General features: G+C 45.5%; 1 long non-coding RNA gene across 1 annotated transcript; it reads right to left on the reverse strand.

The window, feature by feature from the left end:
* Positions 1-22,986: 22,986 nt before the first annotated feature.
* On the reverse strand, positions 22,987-26,487 carry LOC118616511. The gene is made up of 3 exons (XR_004956558.1): positions 26,319-26,487; positions 24,981-25,200; positions 22,987-23,337 (listed from the first exon to the last, which is right to left on the reverse strand). It is a non-coding gene; the product is annotated as an uncharacterized LOC118616511 (long non-coding RNA).
* Positions 26,488-26,871: the final 384 nt, after the last annotated feature.

The following is a 26,871-nucleotide window of genomic DNA, read 5'->3' on the forward strand; positions in this document are numbered from 1 at the left end:
GGTGGCTGCGGAGGGCTGGGAGGCTCTGCCCAGCTGGGATGTGGGATGAGCAGAGGTGGAACCAAGGATGATGTGTGGCTGAGAATCAGTCACAGGGCTGCTCAGCAGTTTCCCAGGAGAGACTGTGGGAGGCTGGTGGGAGGGGAGGACCCGTGCTTTAGAATTTGTGCAAAGGGGAGAACGCCAGCTCCCACTTCTGGCGGAGCCTTTGACTCATCGCTGAGGGCATCAAGGTAGCTCAAGGGGTGAGTCCCCTCCAAGTGAGCTCCCACACAGGGAAGGGAGGACAGCTGAGGTCACACGGGCAATGACAGTCAGGGCCTTTGCTAATCTATGTCTGTGAGAAATCAAGAAGAGCTCCAGGAGGGGGCAGTCATGTCTCTCCTAAATGGTATATCATAACCAAAGAAAGTCTGCAATAGTTCTGGATCAGCCTACAGCAGTGACTTTCAAACCTTTTTTCTGCTCTTACTGTGACACAATTAGAAATGCTTTTACACTGTATCCTAGTATGCGTATCACCCTACACAAAATGTACTTTGATACATTCTATTCTATTCTGTTCTATTCTATTCTAATGTTTAAATGTATTCTGCTCTAATTTAAAAATGTCCAGCTAGTGAGTGACCTGCTAAATTGATTTCTAGATTCACTAAGCTGCAGTTTGAAAAGCATTGACCTACCTGGAGGGAGGTGTCTCAGAAAGCATAGGAAGCCCTGGCTGGTGTGACTCAGTGGATTGAGCGCTGTCTCATGCACTGAGAGGTCCCAGTTCGATTCCCGGTCAGGGCACATGCCCAGGTTGTGGGCTCGGTCCCCAGTAGGGAGCATGCAGGAGGCAGCCGATGGATGTTTCTCTCTCACATCGATGTTTCTCTCTCTCTTTCTCCCTTTCTCTCTTTCTCTCAAAACATTTTTTAAAAAGAAAGCATAAGAAGGCTCTGGCCTTTGTTACTTCTTATACATCATTTAATGGACAACTTTGATGAGCCCAGAGAACATTGTTCAGATCAAATAAAAATAACGGTTCACATGGTTGAGTAGATAGGATGCACCAGGCCATGTTGCAAACCCTTTCTGAGGACTCCCTCATGCAGTCTGACAACACTTTGAGGAAGACACTATTGTTTTTCTCTCCTTTGGAGTTTAGAGAATGGCAGTGATTTAAGTCCACAGTTATTAAGTGGTCAAGGTGAGATTTGAACTTGTGTCTTCCTCAGGTTGGAACTGGGGCTCTGACCCATTACATGACACAGATTGTGGGTCCATGTCAGGTGACACATTTCTGGGACAGATGCTGCCACTGATGTGATCATAACAGAAGCAACATTGAAACCTGGTTGAAATCAACACTGTGATTCTGGTGGGCCAACAGATGAATCTACAGCAGAATTGGAGAAACCTGATGTTTCTAGAAGGTCTTAAGAAAAACATGAGGGTTATCACTGACCAAAGCCAGGTATCTTAGTCTAGAAGAGATGATACATCATCTTTCCCGAGTAGAAAATGAAAGGAGGAACAGAAAGTTTGTATAATGGCATAGTGTTCATAGGTCAAAGCAAGTTATAAATTAGACTTTGAAGATTCCACGGGACGAGTAGGGTGAGTGAAATGAATTTGCAAGAGACCCAGAGCCAATAATAGAAGAATCTGGACCCCTGAGCAAGTGAGGCAGACGGGTGGAGCCCCTGGGTCTCACTCGTCATGGCATTGTGGCTTGAATGGCAGAGGCAGAAAGGAGGCCACAGACATGAGAGCATCACCTACTTCTTCCTTTTTTTCTTCAATTTTTATTAATTTATTTTTGTTACAAATGTGTCTCCCCCCCGCCCCCCCAGATATCCTCCCCATCCCGCCCCACTCTCCACCCCAGCATTGTTCTCTGTGTCCCTTGGTTATGCATACATGCATATAAGTTCTTTGGTTCATCTCATCCATTCCCTGCCCCCTACTCTGAGGTTTGTCAGTCTGAACCATACTCCTTTCTATGTCTCTGGGTCTATTTCGTTCATCAGCCCACCTTGTTCATTATATTCCACAAACAAGTGAGATCATATGGTATTTGTCTTTCTCTGATTGGCTTATTTCACTTAGCATAATACTCTCTCAAGGTCCCTTCATGTTGTCTCAAAGGATAAGAGATCTTTCTTTCTTACAGCTACATACTATTCCATCGTGTATATGTACCACAGCTTTTTATCCATTCATCTATTGATGAATACTTGGGCTGTTTCCAGATCTTAGCTATTGTAAATAGTGCTGCTATGAAAATAGGGGTACATACATTCTTTCGGATTGGTGTTTCAGGCTTCTTAGAATATATTCCTAGAGGGATCACTGGGTCAAATGGAAATTCAATTTTTAATTTTTTGAGGAAACACCATACTGTTTTCCTTAGTGGCTGCACCAGTCTGCATTCCCACCAGCAGTGTACTAGAGTCCCCTTTTTTCCACACCCTCGCCAACACTTGTTTAATGATTTGTTGATGGTGGCCACTCTGACAGGTGTGAGGTGATACCTTGTTGTTGTTTAAATTTGCATCTCTCTGATGATTAGTGATGCTGAGCATTTCTTCATATGTCTCTTGGGCCTTTGTATGTCCTGTTTGGAGAGGTGTCGATTTAGCTCCTCTGCCCATTTTTAAATTGGGTTCTTTGTCTTCCTTTGGTTGACTTGCATGAGTACTCTATATATTTTGGAAATTAACCCCTTATCTGATGTATCATTGGCAGTTATGCTCTCCCATCCAGTGGGTTGCCTTTCCATTTTGATGATTGTATCTTTTGCTGTGAAGAAGCTTTTTAGTTTGATACAGTCTCACATATTCATTTTTTCCTTTGTTTCTGTTGCCTTAGATGTTGTATCAGTGAAAATTCTGCTGCGTATGATGTCTGAAATTTTGTTGCCTACATTTTCTTCTAGGATTTTTATGGATTCATTAGTCATATTTAAGTCTTTTATCCATTTCGAGTTAAAATCACCTACTTCTGACTTCATGGGAAACCTGGTAGAGACACCAGCCTCCTCCAAATGTGTCTTTGAAACCAACAGCCTGGCCTGGCCGGTGTGGCTCAGTGGTTGAGTATCGACCCATGCACCAAGAGGTCACTGGTTCCTGGTTGAGGCACATGTCTGGGTTGTGGGCCTGATCCCCAGTGGGGGGCATGCAGGAGGTGGCCAGTCGATGTTCTCTCTCATCGATGTTTCTATTTCTCTCTACCTCTCCCCTGCTCTCTCTCTTTAAAATCAATAAAGAAAAAATTTAAAAAGAAAAAAATGAAACCAACAGCCTGGGAGAATCATGCTAATGTCGAGAGGCTTTAAACAAATTCTTATGCATAAATAGTGTTAGAAACAATGTTTTACTTACAGTATTCAGCAATGCTTATCTATTCTCTTAATCTCTCATTTTATTTTTATTTGAGATTCCAAACTTTTACCACTACCTATGGAAAGGATATGAGTACTCTCTTTTACTTTTTATTCTAACCTTTTAGATCTCAAGTGTGATATTTAAACAGATGTAAACGAGTTTCAGCTACTTCACCTTCCTTGCATGGGCCAGACATTGTGTGAAGGTGATATTTTTGTTCTTGAACTTTCTTATAAATTGGGAACCTCTGATGTTTGGCCATCTGGGGATATATTGGACATCTGCTTCACGGAGATGCTCAGAGGCATGTCCCGCCTTCTTTGGGCACTGCACCAGAGACAGTGACATGGGCCGATCGCCTTCCTCCCGGGGGAGCTGCCGTGGGCCAGGCTGAAGTAACAGCTGCATGGTAATCCTGGTGACCAAACAGCTACTTATTCATGAAACAAAACAAAACAGACTCTTGTCTGTCTCAGAACATGTAGCTTTGGGACTCCAGAGGGTGGAGGGAATGAGCCAAGCAGAAGGATGACTTGGAGGATTTGTATTGCAGGTTGCTTGAAAGTCCTAGGGGATTATTGGGATTGACATTCTGACCCTCTTCCAAGCCCGGTGACATTCTTTTCTTTCCTTTTTTCCCCAGTTATATTAAAAATCTGTCCATCTGTCTTTCCCCGTGTGTCCTTAGATCAGGGCCTCCTTTTCCCATGTGCTTATAGATCCCTGTACTTTTCTTTCAGGGCACTTATCACAGTTCCTAATTGTACTATCTGTGTGGGGTTTTGAAAAAGATCATCTCTGTACACCCCCTAGCATGGAAGCTCCATGAGGGCGGGGACCTTGTCTGGGCCACTCACCTCTGAACTTCCAGCGTCGAGCCAGTGTCTGACATACAGCAGAATCTCAGTAAAGATTTGGCGAATGGGTTAATAAAAAAAATAATAAGTGAATAAAACTTTGGATTCAGCTTGTGACCCCTTATATTACTAATGAGGGGGAGAAAGTATTAAAAGCTTACTCTACCTGCTTTTTGCTCACAAGTGACTAGAAAATGGGCTGATAAGCTACTCACACTCCTAGCAGCTGCTCAGTAAAAGTCAGTAAAGAATAATTAGCATCATTTTAGATTGAATTGCTATAGATGTGTAGGCCTCTCCCTAATTTTCAAAGAGGTCGCAGTTATGACCAGTATGACATGGCGTTTCACGAAGCACCTGCCCTACACTAAGCACTGTGCTCAGTAATCCACCTGGTCCTCCAAACGACCCTACACAGAGGGGTCACTCTCCCCACTTTCCAGGTGAAGCAATCAAGGCTCAAAGTAGTTAAGCCACGTGCAGAGATTCAAAACCACTTCTATCTGACCTGAAAATCAGTGCTTTTAGTAACTATGTAATTCTGGTTTTACACGGACTAAAGAACCCCAGGGGACAGGTGACACCTATAGGGTATTTTGGGGACTAAGTGGGCAGAGTATTATTTCAGAATAATTTTAATGCTCCTTCTTTGGGAAATCATACATCAGGGATGTGGTGAGATGCAAGACAAAATATCTAGTCTCTGCCTTTGAGTATCTGTCACTCTGCTTGGGGAAGACTAGATACATGTATGAAAAACTCTAGGAAAGGGAGTTTGAGCCAGGAGAAAGTTCCTGTGGGACAGAGGAGGTAGAGAGACATTCATTCATCCCACCCCACCCCACCCCATCCCATCCCTCCCTCCATCTTTCCCTCCATCCACCCATCTCTCCATCCAACCTTTCCTCCCTCCCTCCTTCCCTCTCTCCTTCCCTCCCTCCACCCATCTATCCCATCCATCCATCCATCCATCCATCCACCCATCCATCCCATCCACCCATCCATCCCATCCCTCCATCCATTCCATCCATTCATCTATCCATCCCCTTGTCCATCCATCCCCTTGTTCATCCAACCAATATTCAGCACCTCTTATGTGCTAGGCTTACACTCCAGTGAGCAAGGTGATCACAGTCCAGGGCCTCATGGAGCCATGGGCTTCTGTATGGGCCAAGGTTCTCTGATGAACTTCTCATCGTTCTCACCATCACAGCAGAGCTTGAGCACTGATACTTCAGACACTGTGCCAAATGTGTGCTTCAATCCTATCACTGACTCCGCCTAAAAATCTCTCCCTGCCCAGAAAGTAACTGCATATTATAACTGATCATAGAGCACATATAAGTACCAAGTTCAGAGAGGTTAATTAAGAGATTAACTCTTAACCAAAGTCCCACAGGTGGAAAGTGGCAGAGTCAGAGTACCAATAAAGGCCTTGTTTGTATGGCAAGTATCACATAAAACGGAAACGAGACTTTTGATAAATTTCCCAGAACTTCAGCTAGATTGACTTTGCCTGCCGAGCATCCTTCCCAGGACGAAGGGTGGTACTACTGAACAACTCCACTGCTTATCAAATGTGTGACCTCAGAAACGTTTTTAAGCTCTTGGTGCTTTACTGACATTATTGTTAAATTGAAGATGATAACAGTACACCTCATGGGGTTGCTGTGAGGATTAAAGTAGTTAATAGTAAAGTGCTTAGACTAGTGCCCGGCGCATGATGTACTAGTGGTGGCTGTTACTGATGCTCTTCCATTGACAGACATTTCAGAAGAGCACTTGTTTGGGTGAAGATAACGAATTCAGCTTGGAACTTGTGGAGCAGCACGTGGAGTTTGCATCCGACTGTGTGCAAAACCAGTTTCATGTCCACACTGTCCACACTGTCCACTTGACCTTAATCATGAGGCCAGAGATTATGTGGGTCACTGCTGCACCCACAGCACGAGAACAGTGCCTGATCCACGGAAGGTGCTCAATATTGATTTATTGGGTAAAAGAATGAACAAATACATGAGTGGACTGTAGGTGTGATTTAGGGTCTAAATTATACATGGATAAAATAATGAAATAAATGAACGTGCTCCATAGGACAATGGCATGACCTGAAATAGAGAGGTACCTGAACAAGGGTGGGCTTGAAAATGATCCTGCAGAGACTCTGTAGGATACGCGGCCACCAGGAAGAACTGGGGTCATTCTCCTTCCAGTTATAACATGAGCTGTCATTCCAGGGCTCCGGGATGACCCAGGCCAGGCCTTCACAGCATCCCTAAATTCCCTCCGAACTATGTGGCCAATTTCTATGGAAAAAATAAAAGAATCTTTCTTCCTGTTCTTTGACTTCAAACTGGGGTCAAAGGCCTTAGGCTGGTGTGAAAATAAATAAAGGCTCCAAGCAGACAAAGACCATTCTGAAGCCAGCCCTCACTGTAAACACTGCCTTCCTTTCCTCGGCCTGAAGCTTCCAGGCCTTCCCCAGCCCACCAGGACCTTACTGGGCCTGAGTCCTGGTGGCTGCAGTTGGGCCTGGTGGTCTTGTGGGAAGAGATGAGGGGCCTTCTGAAGGAAGTCAAAGTAAATGTCTTTAGATTCTCCAGAAAAAGAAATGTGTGCATGTATATGCCCTTGTAGGAACACTTGCATACTCAAGTACTCAAGTTTATACATTTTACTTTAAAAAAATATATATATTTTTAGTTTATTGATTTTAGAGAGAGAGGAAGGGAGAGGGAAACACAGAAACATCGATAAGAGGGAACATCAACTGGCCGCCTCCTGGATGCCCCCGACTGGGGGTTGGGCCCACAACCTGGGCATGTGACCTGACCAGGAATCGAACTGGCGACCTTTTGGTGCATGGGTCAACGCTCAACCAGTGAGCCATGCCAGCCGGGCTATACATTTTACTTTGATAAAGGGTGAAAGGGTGTGCAGCACACAATTCCCAAATAACAATGAAATCTAAATATTTTCATTATAAATTCCATATAGCCAATTGGTTCTGAGACAATACACTCATTGACTTAGATGGAACTCGTGTGTGTAGAGTCAACTATGGTTACTATGGGATAACAAGCATAGTTTGGGAATGAATATCGGTTGATTTTATTTTTTTTTTATCCTCACCCGAGGACATTTTTTTCCATTTTTTTGCACAGATAGAGTGGGAGGGAGAGAGAGGAAGAAAGAGAGAGAGAGAGACATCGACGTGAAAGGGACACATCGAGTGGCTGCCACCCGCACGACCAACCAGGGCCGGGGACAAACTGCAACCGAGGTACATGCCCTTAGTGGGAACCGAACCTGGGTCTCTCCAGTCGGTTGATATTTTTGTTAACAAGTACCTGAAAGTGAAACAACAAAGACGTTAGAAAATGACTCATTTGTCAATGGTGTGAGTGACTTTTTTGCTGAATACAAAGTAATATCTTCTGTTTTATGTGCTCATTGCAACGTAACAGCTACAGACGTGACACCATTTTAAGTAGAATCAGCATTATTGGCATCACTTTCTTACGTCTATACAATCAACAAAGCCATAAAGTTAACCTTGATTTATCTTTTTTGTTTTCTTTTTTGCTCAATCCCTCAGTGCTCCCCATCTAGCTCCCCAAACACAGCTGTCAGCCAACTCTCTATGAGTCTGTCTCTATTTTGCTTGTTAGTTTGTTTTGTTCATTAGATCCCACATATGAGTGAAATCATATACTTGTCTTTCTTTGACTGGCTTATTTCACTTAGCATAATACTCTCCAGTCCATTCATTCTGTAGCAAAGGGTAAGATTTCCTACCTTTTTACAGCCAAGTAGTATTCCATTGTGTAAATGTACCACAGCTTTTTTATCTACTCATCTACTGATGGGCACTTGGGCTGTTTCTAAACCTTGGCTATTGTAAATAATGCTGCAATGAACACAGGGGTGCAAATATTCTTTCAAATTAGTGTTTTGAGTTCCTTTGGATACATTCCCAGAAGTGGAATTGCTAGGTCATAAGGAATTAAGTCTTAATTTATAATATTTGCAAATTTCTGTGTCATAAATATGTTCACCTTGGCTGATTTCAAGCTACTAATGTGAGGTGGCTGAATAAGAGGAAGATGTGCACACCTGTATATAGTAATTTCACTGGTTAGATATGACAGGTGTCAACAACCTCAAGAGCATAGATAATAGCAACATCCACTAAACTAATTAGGAAGTGATAAGTTTTGAGTATTTATTACCTCTTTTTAGTGTGATATATTTAATCATAAGCTTACATTCTTTATTTAATTTAACTTTTAGTAATGGCTGTGTTTAACAATCAGCTCACACTATTCCTGAAATTTAACAGTTGGCTCTCAGGAGTAGGTTCGAGTCAGCTCTAGCACACCTCTGAATCCAGCCTGGCCAGAGGAGAGGAGGTCGAGAGAGTGGGCACGAGGCCCAGAGGTCTGGCGGATGAGCCAGCAGAATGACATGGGGCACGTAACTGCTGGGACACCAAAAATGGAAGGCAAAGAGGTAAGAGACCCCTCTTGTTCAGGAAGTAAAGGGAATTATCCAGGAATTTCTGGGCTGTTCAAGTGAGCTTTGCAAAAGCAGGGATTGTCTTGGTTTGCCTGCCTTGTCAGAGCATCTCCTGGGAATGATCGAATCCTCACTCAAACACAGCTAAGGAAGCTTGACTTCCCTTTGTTGGTACTTTCATTTGGATCCTCCTGTTGAATGTGGCAAAGTTGTTTATTAAATCCTCACCTGCTGACATGCTTAGAGAGAAGGAGGAGGAGGAGGGGAAAGCAAAAGAGAGAGGGGGTGGGGAAGGAAGAAGGGGGAGAGAGAGAGATCGAGAGAGAGAAACATTGCCATGTGAGAGAAACATCGATTGATTGCCTTCTTTACATGCCCCGATCGGAGATTGAACCCACAACCCAGGTATGTGCCCTGATCTAGAATCGAACCAGCGACCTTTCAGTGCACAGGATGATGCTCAACCAATTGAGCGACCCAGCCGGGCATGTGGCAGACTTTTTGACCTCTAAGATTTGGTACTGAGAGAGGATGATTTGATTCCATGGTTACAACTACAAATATGTAAACTACAAATATATAAATATGCAAAGCACCAACATGGCTGCATTTCTGTCAAAAAAGTATTTTCCTTAATTAACTCTCATTAAGCCATTTGATTTCAAAATTAGTGTTCAACGTAGTGCAGTGAAACCATTTCTACTTTTTGCCACTTCCTTTTTTATTTTATCAGAATCATTTTTGTAGAGGTTAATTCTTCTGCATGTGAATTTTTACAAAAGGAAGGCTTGTTTATTGTGATTTGTTTGTATCAAATTTAATCACGTCAAATTTTAGGTTCTGCCAGAGTGAATTTTCTATTGTGGCTTTATTTCTCCTAAGACCAGTTTTCCTGGTTCACATTTGGTTGACCTTAACTTCGTCGGGACAATCTGATTCCTCTATCAATGTTTATCATGAACACATTTTGCTTTGTGCAGCATAGCCATTGTCAGTTGTATTCTGACTGGTTATCGCAGCCCAAACAATGAGATACAAATGCCCAACTACCTTCACTGTCTGTGGAGGCCAGGTGTGGGGCCAGGTCAGAGGAAGACTGGACCAGATCGGAGTGAAATGCCAGGAGCTAAGTTTTCATCCATAGCAGATGAGCGGACAGGCAGATCAGTGGTAATCATCAATAGTAATAACTTTCGAGAAAAGGAGAGATGCTGAGGCCCAGGGTTAAACTGAAGCATTATGATGTCCTGAACCACACACCCACCTGTGAGCTGAGGATGTCATTCCCTCTGTGGCATCTCGATCCCGCAGGTCCTTGGGGCACATTGGAGGGAACTGAGTTAGGTCAGTGTGATGCAGCTGAAGAACCTTGGGCTCCGGGTCAGGTGGTCTGAACCCAGTTCCATTGCTCCTTGCTGTGTGTACTTGGACAAGTCTATTCCTCATCCTCCCAGGTCTCCGTTTTACCAGCTGTCAAGAGATGAGTTGGCCTCTAAAAGTTCATAGAAACCCTGTGAAAATCAGAAGAAATTTATGACGTCTACCCTCAGAATTATGTACACGCATCCACATTTTGCACATGACTTCAGAATTTATAGACCCTTTAGTGCCTGCCCAAGGACGATGAGTTAAGAATATCCCGCCTTGCCCTGTCCGGTTCAGCTCAGCGTTTGGAGCTTGGCCCTCGGAGGTTCAAGTCTCAGTGAAGGGCACATACTTGGTTTGCAGGTTTGATCCCTGGCCCTGGTCGGGGTCATGCAGGAGGCAACCAGTCAATGTGTCTCTCTCACATCGATGTTTCTCTTTCTTCCACTCTAAAAATTAATGAAAAAATATCCTGGGGTGAGGATTAAAAACAAACAAACAAACAAACGAACACACCCAGCCTAAGTGATCTGTCAGGATTGACATGCTGGGACTTAGGCAGGTGATATTTATCTAATCCACGTCTATCATCTGCTAGGTGATAGCTGAGAGCTCACACACACACTGTTTATAGATAAAAATGGAGAAATCCAGAAAAGAAGGATCTGGAACCCTTAGTTTGCATAGCTGGTTCATTAATACTTTCCTTAATACTATTAGTTAAAGCATAGGTCTTGGAGTTATGCTCCCTAGCTAATTCCAGTTCTGTGCATGATCTTGGGCGAGACAATTGACCATTCTGGACCTCAATTTCTGCATCTGTAATATGGGAACATTAAAGGTACCAACATCCTAGGGCTGGGGATAAAATAGCCAGATTTTCAATTAAGTCACCTCCTCCTACCTCTTAAATGAATAAATGCTCAGAGAATTTTATATTATGCAAGTGGTACTGTGACGCCAGTCGGCTTTGGAGACTGTCTAGTTTAACTCTTTCTTTTTTCCTATTTTTGTTTTATTTTATTTTTGTTTCTAGTTCAATTCTTTTATCTCAGGGAGAAACGGAAAAGGGAAGGGCCTCACTTGAAGTCGTCCCAATTACCCGCGTTAGGGTTGCTCTCTGATACGTCCCTTAGACACTGGGAAAATTTGGCTGCTAATATGACGTCATTGGCATATTGCTTTGCAATGCTAGAGGAGGCCCGCCCCTCAGACCCGCCCCTCGGACCCGCCCATGTGATTATTGCCAGTAGAATTCACTGACACCAGCTGTTTCCCTGGGTGAGTATAGAGTGAATTAGTGCAGGTTGGACACCACTGGGGATGATTCCTACAAAAGCAATTTGCAAAAGCCTCTGATTCTACCTGGAAGTTAGTCACCCCAGTTCTAATAACAGGGCTTCTATGACCCCAGCTTCTATGACTGGGCACCCCTCCCAGAGCAGGCATTTCAGCCACGCAACTGCAAGGTCAGAGGGCTGCTTACTGTCACCACCACAGAAAGGACTGGAGCCACTGGGGAGCCCTTCTGACACAATCGCCTTCTTCTCTGACTTCTGAGTTCTACCAGGCCCAGGGAAATGCAGGCTGCCGCTGTGAAGTCCGCGGTGAGGTTTGCTGTTGAAGGACCTGTGGATCTTAGACCGGGCAGAATGGCTTGTGCTGCTACTCGAAAAAAAGAAGAGCAGCAAATGCGCACTAAGTAATAGATAGGAGAATGTGTCCCCTGTGCACACCGAGTACATAACTGCAGCTGATTCCTACGAGCACTTGCTGTGGCTCAGGCTTTGGGTTAAACGCCCTGCATGCACCGTTTTATTTCACGCTCAAAACAGCCTGGGGGAGGGGCTAGTAGTAGCTCCATTTTACAGTTAGTGAAACCAGGGCCTGGAGCAGCTCAGTAATTTGCCTGCGATCTCACACCTAGTGAGGAACAGGGACAGGGCTTGGACAAGCTGGTCTAGCTCCAGGGGCATGCTCTTCACCGCCAGCCTGTCGTTATCCTTTTGCAGTCTTGTCTCCAAGTAAACCTGGTCACAGTCAAATCTCTTCCTTTCCACCAACTGACAGGCATTGTCGTGTGTGTGTGTGTGTGTGTGTGTGTGTGTGTGTGTACAAGGGCCAACCCACTTGTGAGGGGAAGTATGGACATTTACACATGAGGAAACCAAGGGTTAGAGAGTCACATGTTTACATTTCCAAAGAGAGACTGTTGATCATCTTAATGAAGAGATTTTATTGATCATCAACAGTCATGGACATGTCCTCAAGGGAAAGTAGACTGCAGGTGTGACTAGAGACAGGAATACATCAGAGAAAAAGAATCAACAGAGCAACCACCGCACCCACGAGCACGCTGCCATAAAATCTCATTTCCCAGCTGGCTCAGTTCCCCCAGGAGGGTTTGTCTATGAGAATGCAGAGAAAACTGGTTTAAAGGGGCACAGACCGAATGAGGGGGAAGGCTGTTCGGAAATGACACAGGGAAGAAAGTAGCCCCTATCCAACACACACACACACACACACACACACACACACACACACACACACACCAGTGCATGGATGCTGGGGCTACCCATTCAGGAGCATTTGGGCAGGGGCCCAACAGACAGTCTCAGAGACCCAAGAGATTGAACAATCGGGAACTCAGAAGCACTTGGAATGGACTATAGTGGGAGAGCTGAGTAGCAATTAGGATATTTAGGAACTTTCACCATGGATCAGTCCATGTGCCCTGGGGAGAGATGGGATACATAACAGAGGGATCATGTCATGCCTGGCCGGTGTGGCTCAGTGGTTGGGCACCGACCTATGCACCAAGAGGTCACCGGTTTGATTCCCAGTCAGGGTACATGCCCAGGTTGTGGGCCTGATCCCCAGTGCGGGGCATGCAGGAGGCGGCCAATTGATGTGCTCTCTCATCAATATTTCTGTCTCTCCCTCTCCCTCTAAAATAAATAAAGAAAAAATTATATTTATATATATATAATATAATATATAAAAAGCGACGGTTCTTTCAACTGTAAAGTGGGGATAATAAATATCTATATCACGAGGTTGTTGTAAAATTAACGAGTTAATGTGTCTAAAGCACTTGACCCAGTGCCTGGAACACAGGAGATACTATATTATGGCTGAGTTTAAGCCTATGATTTCATCGGGAAAAACAGACTTCTTCATAAAGGGAATTCAATGACTCCAAAAGGAACTGAGAGAAATTTAAGAAAAGTAAGTTACAAGACAACAGCAGCAGCAAATTCTTTCATGACCCAAGACATTGCTTTGTGTGTGTTGCGTTGCCTGTGTGGTTAGGGGTTGTTTTTACTCCCTTATGCTTTGGCTCAGTGGGGCACAACAGACCAGATAAATCAACATCCCAAGTCCAAATAAGAGAGCAAAATGAGAACCCTTGAAGATTAGCTATGGGGATTATATTGTTCGAACCATAAGAGGGAACACGTGATCTTACCTAAGATTTCTGTGCTATTCTTTGGTGTGAGAGACAGCTTGCAAGATGCAGTGTGAATGCAGAGGATTGAGTCCCGGACCCCCTGGAGATACCCAAATCTGCGGATGCTCTAGTTCCTTATATGAAATGGTGTGGTATTTGCAGATAACCTACCCGCATCCTCCCATATACCTTAAATCATCTCTAGATTACTTATAATACCTACTACAATGTAAATGCCATGTAAATAGTTGTTGTTGTACCATATTGTTTATGGAATAATGACAATACGTCTGTACATTCTTAGGCCTAACTACATAGCACATGTAAGCAATAACGTAACATTTTGTTTTCTAATATTTTCAATCATTGGATGTAGAACCGCCATGTGAACGGCTGGTGTATATATACTATGTTTTTCCCTATACATACTTACCTATGATAAAGTTTAATTTGTAAATTAGGCGCACTAAGAGATTGACACCAATAACATTGCGGAACAGTTATGACAATATGCTGTCATCACAGTTATGTTATGTGGTCTCTCTCTCTCTCAAAATGTCTTTTGTACTGTACGTGCATTGTGGGTACACTGGACAAAGGTATGATTCATGTCCCTGGTGGGATGGAGGGGACATTGCAAGATTTCATCATGTTACTCAGAATGGCATGCAATTTAAAACTCATGAGTTGTTTATTTCTCTAGAGTTTTCTGTTTAATAATTTCTGGCCGCTGTTGACTACGGGCAAATGGAATGGCAAAAAGCAAAACTGCGACAAGGGGGGACTACTGTACTTGAAATCAGGATAATTTTGAAAAATATAATTACAAGAGCTATAAATCCACAGTCACTGACATGTATTTAGAGCCAAGTTTATAAAACTAACTTTATAATATATTTTTAAAAACTCAAGTTCATTGTTTTACATCCAGTGCACACCTCTGAAAATTCAATAGGCAAAAGATCCTAACTTCAGAATTTAATTCTGAGGTATTGCAAACGAAGCCAGCTATCCTTTGCAAAGCCAGTGAACCTTTGCTAAGAAAGGGCAAAGTCTTGAATAAGTGCATATAAATGGCTTGCGAGAGCAGCTTGGGCTCTTAAAAATCTATGAAGGAATCTGGGACAGTGTTCCAGTTTTTAATGGTGCATAATAAATCACTCCCAAACTTCATAACAACACCTTGTTATCTATCTTTATCTGGTGGGTGGAATAGGCTCATCTGGGCAGTTTTCTTCTGGGGTCTTTCATGTGGATACAGTCAGATGGTGGCTGGGGCTGGAGTCACCCAAAGACGCATCTGGGTCAAGTATCCAAGATGGCACCCTCGCGGGACTGGCGTTGGTGCTGGCTGCCAGCTGGGAGCTCAGCTGCGGCTATGGTCAAGCGGAATGCCAACACATGGCTTCTCGTGTATGTGGCTTGGGCTTCTTACATGGTGGCTGGGATCCAAGAGTGAGCATTCCAAGAATCAGCATTCCAGGAGATTAAAGCGGAAGCTGCAAGACTTCTTATGACCTTGTTTCAGAAGTCACACAGCGTTGCTCCACTGTATTCTGTTGGTTACACAGGCCTAACACAGATTTGGTGTGAGAAAGGACCACTCAGTGGCATGGATACTGGGATGCATGGTTCACCGAGGGCATCTTTGAAGACCAGACACCAAATGGCTTTAGGAGACCGGATAGCTCTCCCATCTAGAGTAGGATTTTTGAAAGTTATTTTTATTTCCATGGGAAAAGGAGGAAGATGCTTTGTGACCTGTTTTTCATAAAACCCAACTGGCTTTATTGAACCTTCTCCCATGTAACTCCTAGTATGCACAGGTTTATTATCTAGCAGGGCTGAAAGAAATCAGCCTCATCTCTAAGAGATGCAGGAAGGATATTAGGCAAGTCACCTCTGTCCCCAAATGGGCATGCATAACTCGGCTCCTGTCCAGGGGTAGGTGTAGCAACATTCTCGGGCCTTTCTTGTGAGCACCCAGAGAAGTGGCAGGGGCGGAGATGGGCTTCCCTTTGGGTGCACACGGAGTGGAGACTTTTAGATGAGAAAACCCCACGTCTAGAAAACACCTGTTTTGGGATGAGGTCTAGAGTGAGGATGTGACTTGGAAGCTTCACACATGACTAGGTAGTATGGGAGTGACCAGAACTTTGTTCATCTAAGTCTTTAATTTCATTCTTCTCACCAAATCACTCCCCATCCATCCCTCAAAGGTTTCTCTTCGTTTCTGCAGTGGTCCCTGACATCTGGTTATTTCAGTGCTTGTCTGGTGAGGCTGAGAAGGGTACCATGAATTAGCCTGAGACCACAGACGTAAAGACCAGGTCTGGACTGGGACAGGGCTAAGAGCTGGAGGCCCAGTCTAGTGTCTCCCTGAATAAGCCAAGGGAGGCCTTCAACTCAGGTAGATAACCCCCATTAATTTATGCACTCAGCAGATAATTACTAGATTCCTTCTGTAAAACCTAGCACTGCCCTGGGCTCTAGAAATACACCATTGAACACACTCCCAAAGTCTGACCTCTAGGAATTTACAAGCCAGTGAGAATATTCTGGAACATTCCCAGTGGTGGCAAGTGGAACCAATCTTTGTTCAGAACAAAGATGATTGGTTGGCAATTATGAAGTTTTTCTTCCACGCAGATGAGTTGCAAAAATTAAAATTTAATTTAAATAAAATCGAGAGGCCTTTGCTGCACATGTTTCTTCTAAAAGGTGAGACTAATAAAATGATGATGGAGTGGATCTAAAAATCAAGAATTTCAGATTACAGAATTAAGCATAATACATTCCCATGAAAGAGATCAGCTACTGAGGTAATTCTTCATTTTCCAAAAATCATTTCATAAACAATAGTTCCCTGGCATGGAGCTGGAGTCTTTGAAAACGCTGCCTCTCCTCAGAATTCTTGATATGACCTCATCTTATTGCATTGTTAAATAATCTCAACCCTCTTGGGTGTAACTGATTTAACAAGTTAACACTTGAGACTGTTTAGACAGCGTGTGCCTTAGAGGAGCAAGACGGAGCAGGACCAGGCGATTACGGCATGGGAATGGGATTTAGGCCCCTCTTCTCCGGTTGTCTGAGAGATTCTTTCCCTCTGATTGGGCCATGACACCTGCGAATCACCCTTAAAAATATGTCGAAGATATCTGTCTTTTAGTCAAATCTGTTATAAGCATACATAATTTGATTAAAGTCCATTTTTCTAATATCTTTCAACAAACATTTATTGAGGACTTATTATGTACCAGGCAATAGAGGTGCATACCCTGGCAGAGCTTAGCTGCCAACACACACACACACACACACACACACACACACACACACGCACACGCACACACACACAATGAGTGAAGGTGGGAATTAGACAAATAAGACAGGGACATGTGATGGGGCGATTGGAAGTTCCTTTCAGTTGGCTGATTATTCCTTTATGGTGGGGCCTGGCCTAAAGGTTGGTTGTGCCTAATCACTACCAGCCGTTAGAAGAGGGTCTCGTAGGATAACGAGTGCCCTGGGCGTAGGGTTGGAAGTTCCGAATTCTCTAACGAGCTCTGCAACTAGTCACTCCGTGTGGCCTTGGCCTGTCAGGGCCTCTGTTTCTTATCATTAAGAGCTAGGACTTGGTGGGAGGTCTCGAAGTTTCTTTCAGTTCTAACATTTAATAATTACACAATCCGCGCTATTAGGGTTTAAGGACACCTGGGCTTGCTGAGGTGGCTCATAGAAATTTAATCTCACTAGTCATGTCCGTATTCTGATTACTACTTAATGTTTCATTATGATTCCAGAGCTCTTTCCCATTCTTGTTCTCTTCATCCTCACAAAACCTTGCAGAGATGAAGAAACGAAGGATAAGCAACATATCTGGTTCCACATGGGTTGCTTGACTATGACTGGATCAAAACACCCCTGCTCAAATGACAGGAGTTTCTTCCTATTGAAGGCTGAATAATATTCTGTGGTGTGTTTATACATATAACCTCACATTTTCATTATCCATGCATTTGTCAGCAGATGCTTAGGCTGCTTCTACATTTTGGCTATTGTGAATAATGCCGCAATGAAGCCAAAGAATATTCTGCCATTTGCAACAGCATGGGAGGGCATTATGCTAAATGAAACAAGCCAGACACAGAAAGACAAATAGTGCATGATGTCACTTACATGTGGAACCTAAAAAATGTCAAACTTTTAAGAGCAGAGAACAGCCCTGGCCAATTTCAGCTCAGTGGTTAGAGCATTGACCTGCAGACCAAAGAGTCACTGGTTCGATTCTGGTCAAGGGAATGTACCTTGGTTGCAGTTTGATTCCCGGCTCTGGCTGAGGTCACGCTGGAGGCGACAGATCCATGTGTCTCTCTCACATCGATGTTTCTCTCTCTCTCCCTCCCTCCCTCCCACTCTACCTGAAAATCAATGGATAAGTATCCTTGGGTGAGGACTAAAAAAAATAAAATAAAAGTAGAGGGAACAGTGGTTGCCAGGGGCTGGGGGTGTGGAAAATGAGGATCGAAGGGTACAAAGCTTGAGATATGAAGGATGAACATGTGTTGGAGATCTAGTGTATAGCATAATGACTATAATTAACAATACTTCATTGTACACTTGAAATTTGCTAAGAGACTAAATCTTATTTTACTAAATGTAAATTATACCCTCATAACTGACTGCCTCAAAAAAGTAGTGGTAGATATTTGTGTCTTGTGTCTTTTGATTTTCAAATGGTTTAGTGACTAGCTTCCTGTCAGAAAAGCACCTCATTCTTTTTTTCTCCCTTTATCCTCACCTGAGCATATGTGTGTTTTCTCTTTAATTGATTTTAGAGAGAGGGAAAGGGAGAGAGAGAAAAACATCAATTGGTTGTCTCCCATAACTTGGGATCAAACCTGCAACCTATGTATGTGCCCCGACCGGGAATTGAACCCGAAACCTTTTGTTGTAAGGAACACACTCCAAGCAACTGAGCCACCTGGCCAGGGCAAAACTCCATTCTTTTTTTTTTAATCCTCACCTGAGGACATTTTTCTATTTTTTGTTCAGGTAGAGTGGGAGGGAGAGAGAGGAACAGAGAGAGAGAGAGAAACATCAATGTGAAAGGGACACATCGGGTGGCTGCCACCCACACGACCGACCAGGGCCGGGGACAAACTGCAACCGAGGTACGTGCCCTTAGTGGGAACCGAACTCGGGTCTCTCCGGACCGCAGGCCGACGCTCTAACCGCTGAGCCAAACTGGCCAGGGCCAAAAGTCCATTCTTATGCACTATTTTCTGAAGATGTCAGATGGGGTCAAAATTAATAATATTCCCATCAGGAAGGATTTTCATTAACTTGCCCAAGTCTGGGAACCATGAAAAGTAATTTAGAAATAATCCATGAGCAACCTTTCATGGCTTAGCCCCTAGGACTCACTTCCTCTTCTCTGTTTTGTAAACTTTTAAAATGCTGCCTCTAGAATCCCTTATGCTTTCAGCATCGTCACTCCTTTCGACCGTGTACGGACTGCGGACTGAGGTCAGAGAAGCGAGCGGGACAGGATAGTGACAGCACAGGAAGGGGGCATCCTTCAGACTAAAGGTTATTTGAGGGCAGGTGCAGGAACACGTTTACTTAGGGCACCAAGCACAGTTGTCTGAGGGCAGGAATCCCCACTAAACCTCTTAGCAAATGCGCATATTTAGGTCTGTGGGACGCAAGCCGACAATTCTTTCCATATCCCCACCGGAAAGACCAAGCCTTTGGAGGAATATGAAGCACTGCCCAGTCCAGGTGAGGCAGAGACTGAGTCAGGGGTTTCAGTTTAGTCAAAGGGATGCAGCAACTTACACATCTTCCTTCGTCTCTCCCGGCACACCTTCCTCCTGACTCAGGAGCCCAGAGGAGGGCCCGGGATCCTTCCTGGAGAAGTTCTTCGGGCCCTCACCACGTCCACGGGAGCTGGCGTGTGCGCAGGGCCTGTGAGCTGCAGAAAAGAGAAGGTGGAATCTAAATGGGCACAAATGATAGCACTAAAAAAAGAATGTTGGTTCTTGTGACTTAAAAACCAAGCCAGTTCCAAGAGCAAGCTGTGCCTGTGTTCCGAAGCTTCGTGCAGTTTCAGCAAGGTGACCAGCAGTCCCGTATCTTACATTCCTCCTCCCCCAGGTGTGATTGTGATTGCGAAGGGGACATCTTCTTTCCCAATGCTCTGCACAGAGGGCTGGGCTGATGACTGCAGTGAAAGGGTAGGATGTCACTGCTGGGCCGGCCCGGGACACCTGGACCCAGGGCTGCAGCTCGCAGACCGAGAACGACGGGGAGGGGCGGGCAACTCCCCAAGGAGGAAGGCAGAACACTGTGACTGGAAGAGGAGTGTTCACATCAGTGTTTCTGACCTCACCTCAAGTCTGATTACTCAGGACAGGTTAGCACCCAGGTATGTGTAAGTGGGGGAGGGAACCTACCTTTGATTTTTGGTGATATCGAGCCGGGTAAACTGAGTCCAGAGGTTTGGCTTGCATCTGAGAGGCTCTTCCCACCCCAGTGAGTTTGTTTCTTGTGCTCCTTGCTCTGCCTTCTGTGGGTCATATTCCACGCAGGACCCGACTTGTCCCCTCCACCACTGTGTCCCAGGTCATGGTCATCGTCACGGCCCAGGTGACCTTCTTTAGCAGAAACAAGGTGGGCGCGTCTTAAAAAGAACTCTTACTAAAAAAGTAAGTCACAATTTTTTAAAAAAGGAAACAAATGAAGAAAGTAAAACAAAATACTGGACTTAAAATGCCTTAATAGGGCATGGTGTATAGGGTATGGAGTTTTTCGTTCAATTAAGTACAGCCTGGTCATAGGTTAGATTCTGATGTCAGAGCAGTAGGGACCTTTAGAAAGTCCCCAGGTTCACCCGCGTTATCCTATTGATGGGGCCACTGCGGGAAGGGAGCACCTTCCCCAAAGTCAACGCTCCCATCAGTGTTAATGTCAAGGTCACAGCCGGCCCCACACTGACATTTAGTTCTGTTTTCACGTGTGAGGCTTTGGCTGCTCCAGCCTTCTAGAATGATCTTTCATACTACAGCCCACACGTTGAAATAGCTCATCAAAAAAAAAATTTTTTTTTTTTTTTTTTTTTTTAGCAATTTATGTGACCAGATAATGTGCTCTTATGGTTCCAAATAAAAAATTAAATAAGGACTGACATAAAAAGCCTTACTCTCTCCTCGCCCCTATTTCCCCTATCCATAGCACTGCTTTTTATTCGTTTCTTGTTTATTCTCCCAGGAATATTTTGTGCATATGCAAACAACTCAGTGACATACCCACTCCCCATTTAAAAATGATTATAGCATACTCTGTTTTGCATTTTTCCCCCCACTGGAGTACTTACCAGGGAAAACTTTCCATGTGAGTATATAATGAGCATCCTTATTTGTCTTTGCAGCAATTTTGATGACTTCCAACATTTTACTATTACAAACGACACTGCAACAAATAACCTTATATAAGCGTCATTTCGTGTGCTTGTGATTAAATACGTAAGATAGCCCTGGCCGGTTTGGCTCAGCGGTTAGAGCATCGGCCTGTGGTCCGGAGAGACCCGGGTTTGGTTCCCGCTAAGGGCACGTACCTCGGTTGCAGTTTGTCCCCGGGCCTGGTTGGTTGTGCGGGTGGCGACCACTCGATGTGTCCCTTTCACATCGATGTTTCTCTCTCTCTCCCTTCCTCTCTCTCCCTCCCACTCTACCTGAACAAAAAATGGAAAAATGCCCTCGGGTGAGGATGTTAAAAAAAATACGTAAGATAAATTCCACAAAAATGAGATAGCAGAATCCTAAGGGTATGTGCATTTGTTGGCTCCACAGATGTCACTGAATTCAGTGCAGACTCTGACCATATTTGAGAATGCCTCCTTCTCCAGGTCCTTGCCGACACAGCCCACCACCAAAGGTTATATCTTTGTGCATTTGATAATAATAAGGTGGTATCTCTGTGTTTTTCAATTCAAACTATAGAAATAGGAACATTAACAACTGCATCTTCCTTCTTCATTTCTCCCAAATCCCGTTTCCAGGGTAACTTCCACAATCACTCTGATGACAGTGATTTCATTAGTTGTACTGGCCCCCTTTCTCCACTCACAACACACCCTTGACATTCAAAACATACCGCTCTGCCCCGCTCATTCACACAGCTGATATTTCCTGAGTGTTCATCAGGTTTCAGGCCCCAGAGAGAAAGTCCTGAACAAGATGGACACATTCCCGGTCTCATGGGGCTTATATTCTAGTTGGAAAGACATTTAAACATGGATGAACTGTCACTGAAGAATAACACAGGGTGACGTGGTAGAGGGGCTGAGGCGGGAACTGAATGGCCCGCCCCTCCCCCGCTTCCCCTGGATTGTTATGAGCAAACAGTACACTCACTATTAATAGTAGCGATTTTTTATTTATTAGTTTTGGCCTGAGCTGACCTGTTGCTTTGGTATTATGTAGACAGAACTTTAATATCACCATTAAAACTGCTCCAGAGGGGCTTGAGCTGGAGACAGAAAAAGCCACTCCAGCTCCCGGAGGGGCGGGTGCTCAAAACCCAAATGTCAGTCTAATTCCCAAGGACACAAACCAGGACTCAGTTCAGGGAAGATCAGCCGCCCCTTTCCACCAAACTCAATAAACAGCTTATTGTCTGCGGTGGGTTTAGAAAATCTTGTTTGGATTTGGAATCTAGCCGAGTGGCCTCACGTGGATTAGGTACTCCGAGGACCAGGGCAAGGGAGCAGTTTTTCCGATCCCCACCCCTCGTGTCTGTGACTTTGGATCGGCCTTAGGGGAGACCGAAAGGCTCTGAACAGGTAGCTTGATGAAAGCAGAGAGTCAACTTGCTGCTGTTTGGACTCCAACCTTAGCCTTGGGTCATGGTTTCCCCTTTGGAAGCCACCCACATTCCCACCTTAGACTTCAGTGCCGATGTGTCTCGTCTTTTTGTATTTAGGTCCTGCTTTCTCCCAGATGGGGACCTTGCTTAGCTCTCACCTATCTCCCTGAGGCCCTGGCCCTGTTATCTGGTCTTAGATCGCCCAGAAAATTCTCTGGCCATCGCCAGCTACCAGGTATGCTGTTCCATGTCCCCACAGCCCGGGGGGGGGGGGGGCTTCTCCACCTCATCTCCCTGGACGTTTGGTCAGGCGGCTCTTTCTGTGGCCAGCACCCATCACCACAAGCTCCCACCTGTCCCTCCATCACCTTCAGCTGCTCCCGCCCCAAGGTGCCCAGCTTCTTCCCCTCCGGCCCGTGCCATGGCTGGACGAGGGACGTGGCTTCCAACCATCTTCCTTAAGGGAAACACATCATTGTTGGCTGAATTCAGGAAGCACTAAAGAATCCTAGAACTCTTCCAAATTTAATGAGAAATTCGGAACTGTGTGGTCTAGTCTGTCCCCTTCTGTTATCTCTGCAGCCCAGGGAATCAAGTGGCTTGCTGAGGTCACACCGTGAGACTGGCAGAATTCAGTCTTCAGAGTGTGCTGCCCCCAAATAGAAGGTGAAGTCCAGCCGGGCGAGGGTACACAGCTGCACTGCCGGTGTCACTCCAGTGTCCCGAGTGTGCAGTGAAGGCCTGGCATGTGTAGGAACTCGACCAGTCGTGGTGAATGAATGAACAAGTCTTGCTGAGGAGCTTTTTGGCCCGTCTCCCTGCCCTTCGCTCTGGGCTCAGAGCCGAGTTGAGAGTAAAGCTGCTCCTTCTCGTATGGAGCTTAGAGATAAACAGGGATTTGGACCTGAAACAAATGATCACAGGAGGTTAATGGAATAATTACAACTATCTGGCCCTTTACAGACAAGAGGACAGGAGCGAGGCAAGCCTCGGAGGTGACCACCGGAGGGAGGTGGGTCAACCCTCGGGCCCAGCTGTTCCCTCGCAAGGTCTTGTCTCATTTCAGAGAGCTGCTCTGTTGTCTAGGCTAAGGGTGTGGCCAAGGCCTGCCTGAGGGAAGGCAGTGACCTCAGGAGCCCTGCCAGACTCTGTCACACCTACAGGGAAGTTGTCTCTGCTTGGAGTGCCGGGCCAGGCAGGGACAGGCCGGGCTGTGAGTCTCCACCCATCAGCTCTAGACTGTATTCTCGAAGCCCCTGCACCGTCAGTCTCTGCCCACGATGTTCTTTCTGCCTGGGGTGGCCATTTCTGCCTTTCATTCCCTGTCAAAATCCTTTCCACTCTTCAATGTGAAGTTTAAATACTACCTCCTTCAGGAAGTCTAGCCTGATTACCACCCCATGTCCTCATCCAGGAGGAAGTGACGGCTCCATCTTCCGGCTTCACATAGCGCTCATTGTCTCCCTCCCTTGTTGCAAAGACAGAAGCAAGTTATGGGTTCCTTGGGGTGTGTTAGAACATTCATCCATTCATTTCACAGCTGTTTACTGAGCACCTACTATGGGCCAGGGGTTGTAGACAAGGTCTCTGCTTTCATAAGGTCTGCTTTCGGATAGGAGAATCAGAAATAAAAACAAATAAGTAAAATATTTCCAGGTTGATAAGGGCTAATAAAAAGCATGATAAAGAGTTTTGGGGTGGGGTGTGTGTACACTAGGCTAGACAGGTCAGTCAGGGACAGCTTGCTGAGGAGGTGAAATTTGAACTGAGGAATGAATGATGAGAAGCAGCCAGCTATGGGAAGAGCTGGAGGAAGGGCGTCCCAGGTCTCGGGGAGGGCAGGTGCCAAGATCCCAAGGCAAGAAAAATCTTGGTGTGTTTGAGAAACAAAATAAGGCTAGTGTTGTTGAAATGGGTGTGTGTGTATGTTGGTGGGGGTGGGGAGGAGAAGGTGTCACGAAGGTGGCAGGACCCAGGTCAGATCTGGCATTGTGGGCCATGGGAACCTTCCTAGATGTAGAAAGCCACTGGGGAGTGTCAAGCAGGGGAGATGTGAGAATTGACCTGTTCATTCATTCATTCATTCATTCATTCATTCATTCATTCAGTGATGACTCATGCTCTCTGGTGACATACAAAGAACTAGGTGCTGAGAACACGGGAGGACCAGAGATGCTGCCTGCCCTCCAGATGTGTTTGTGGAGTGAGGTGCCTCCCCTGAATAGTCATTCCACGTGCAAGGCCTGCATTTCCTCTTTGCTGATTCAGATATCTGATCTGTCAGGTTCCTCTCCCAAGCGTGAGCTCTGTGAGCCCCTGCTGCATTGCTGGAAGCAAGTTGGAAATGCAGAGTCGGAACCCTGCACAGACCGACAGAATCGGCATCTGTACCCTAGTTGATCTGAAGTCCCTTGAAAGCTGGAGGAGACTGGTCTGGAAGGAATCAAGGCTGGTAACAGACTCTTCGCGACCACATGGAGAAGTCAGGAATGAGTCCAAGGCCAGCTCAACAATCAACCGTGTGGGGCTAGTAAACTCTTACATTACCGCTTCTCAAAACTCGAGGTGTGGCCAATCTCCAGGAGTCTTGTTAAAATGCAGCTTCTGATGCAGTGAGTTTGGAGTGGGGCCCTCAGTGGTGCGTTTCCAACAAGCTTGAGGGTGACGCTGGTGCTGTTGTCCCCGAAGTACAGAGGACTGCACGGCACTCGCCACGTTACCCACTCGATCTTCACGATCACTCTGATGTGAGATGTTTATTTACATTCTGTGGATTAGGAAACACAATTTATAGAGCTTAAAATCGAGCTGTGGTATCGCAGCTTGTTTTTCTCAAAATGAGGCTGATGATATTACTGCCCATGTTAGAGAATTTCTTGAGGAGGAAGTGAAACAAAGCATGTCGTGTGCGTAGCATGATGCACGGCACACAGCAAGGGTTTTGCAGCTTTAAAAAATTCTCTTTGGAACTTCAGTTCAGCTTTTCTGACTCCAAAGTGGGGGTCCTCCCTATCATATTGGTAGAAACCAGAGGTTGGCTCAGCTGGAAGATGAAGTTAGGAATTAAATATTTAGCAAGAATCGAATATGAGTCCTGGCCTGTTTGGCTCAGCAGTTAGAGTGTTGGCCTGCGGACCAAAGAGTCCTGGGTTCGGTTCCCACTAAGGGCACGTGCCTCAGTTACAGTTTGTCCCCAGCCCCGGTTGGGGTCGTGTGGGTGGCAACCAGTCAATGTGTCTCTCTCACATCGATGTTTCTCTCTCTCTTTCTCTCTCCTCCTCCCACTCTGTCTGGGGAAAAAAAGAGAAGAATCAAATATGAATAGAATCTGCTGGTGGAGTTCCCAAGGACAGTGACAAATTCACTTCTCCTCTCTGAGGACATCTGTGTGTTTGGAGCTGGTCACCCTGAGAAGCTCCCCTTCTCCAGCTGTGCTGGGGAGAACATGCTCTCTGGTTCTTTCTCCCCCTCTACACCACAGGCTCACTGCCCATCTGTTTTGACGACAGCCATGACCTCTAACCTATCACAGTTCAATTGCAGAGATCTCATCATCCTGCCCTACTCCAGGCAGAACTTCTCCCGGAGATGCCCTCATCCCCTCGGCCTCCAGCAAGTTCCCTGTGGTCATTTCCATGAAATAATGAGGCATCTCCAAGAGCAGGTCATGCCTCCTTCAGGCTTAGTTGATGAATGACCTTGTCACTGTACTTGAGGAGGAAAAAAAAAAAGCAAACTACTAAGGTTGCCATTCAACGATTATGACCACAGGGTCCCTGCCTACTTTTTCAGCCTCCATTCAAATGCCTCTACCAAGCCCCGCCCCTGCCTGCTCACTCCCGTCATTCCCCTAACGCTTCATGTCTTTGTTTGGGAAATGCTCACCTGCACGCCCGGTCACCTGGCAACCCCTGAAGTCACAGCCTTCTGAAGCCTTTCCTAATGCATTCGTTCAACCGTCAGGCGTTTACAGTTGGCACATGCAATCTGTGCCAAGTCTGTTCTAGGCATTGAGAATACAGTGACGAACACAAGGGTCAAAGTCCCTGCCCTGGTGGAGATTGCATTTCATCTGGGGGGAACAGACAATATGCACTATACAAATAAATAAACAAGGTAATGTCAGATGGTGAAAAATGCACGCTGGGGAAAGCGGTGGGGTGACAGAGACGGCTGGGGTGTCTTCGGGGCAGCTGCAGGAAATGATAAGATGACTGGGGAAGAGAGCTTTGAGGAGGGTGTATAAGCTGAGGCGGACTGATACTAAGGAGCTTGCCAGGTGACGAGATGCGGAAGATCATTCCAGGCAGGCAGGAAGGAAAGGCAACCAGGAGCAGCACGAAGGGCAGGAGGTGGAGGAGGGCAGGAGAGCTGTGGGCCGAGCTGGGGAGGCGGGCTGGGCCGGGCCATGCTGGCCCTCTGCAGGCCCAGAGTTCTT

This window comes from Molossus molossus, unplaced genomic scaffold, assembly GCF_014108415.1.
Source record: "Molossus molossus isolate mMolMol1 unplaced genomic scaffold, mMolMol1.p scaffold_m16_p_4, whole genome shotgun sequence".
Classification (NCBI taxonomy): domain Eukaryota; kingdom Metazoa; phylum Chordata; class Mammalia; order Chiroptera; family Molossidae; genus Molossus; species Molossus molossus.